Below are 887 nucleotides of genomic sequence, written 5' to 3' on the forward strand. Positions count from 1 at the left end.
GCAACTATTTCACTGAGTTATGAAAGTAAATGAATACACATTAAAGCACCTAAGTCCATATCTAGTACATAGTAAACACTCACAAGTCATATATATGGTCTGATGTGAAAACTAAGAAATAGCTAAAAGAATTGATGCCCAATTTGAGATATAAATGACAATAAGAATAAAAAAAAATTGAATAAATTTCTGAAATAAAAAAAAATGTATTCTATCTCTTGGTACTAAACTAAGTTTACTTCCATTGAGTACAGTCAGATGTACTCTATAACACATAGTAGGAACTTAAAAACATTTAGTACATCAGTGATTGAGGGTTTAAAAATCTTCAGGGGAATCCCGTCTCAGAAGGGTTTGTGATAAAATATTGGAGGCTTAGTGCAACATTCATTGTCACTAGATGGCGCTGTACAGCAATTAAGCTTGGTTGCTTTTAGAATGTGATTTTTCACATTATTTAAAAATTATTCTTATACAAACATTTTGCACAAGTGTACGTAGTTATGAGAACTAAAAATAGTGTGAGTATATTCACAGGTGTTTTATTCTCAAATACTTGGTGTTGCAAATGTGAGATACCTTGAGAACAAGTGGACTTGGAAGAACAGTTGACATTTAGGAAGATAATTGAATGCGAAACCCAGGTCAGATTCAATAGCTCGTTGGGATCACTAAATTATGAAACAGCAACTATGGTTCATGGTCAAATTGTCAGTGCTAAGGCTGGTACTCTCAAAATGAAAATGTGAGCTAAGTAAACACTTCAAAAATAGAACCTTAAAAGAATATGATTTGACATCATTATTTATATGTGAGTTCTCAATAATACACTTAGTATTTTACAAGGAGCTGTGGTGGCTCAGTCCCTAATGCACATGATTGCTAAC

Source organism: Orycteropus afer, unplaced genomic scaffold (genome assembly GCF_000298275.1).
Source record: "Orycteropus afer afer isolate SDZICR_OR568_19922 unplaced genomic scaffold, OryAfe1.0 scaffold00120, whole genome shotgun sequence".
Lineage (NCBI taxonomy): Eukaryota > Metazoa > Chordata > Mammalia > Tubulidentata > Orycteropodidae > Orycteropus > Orycteropus afer.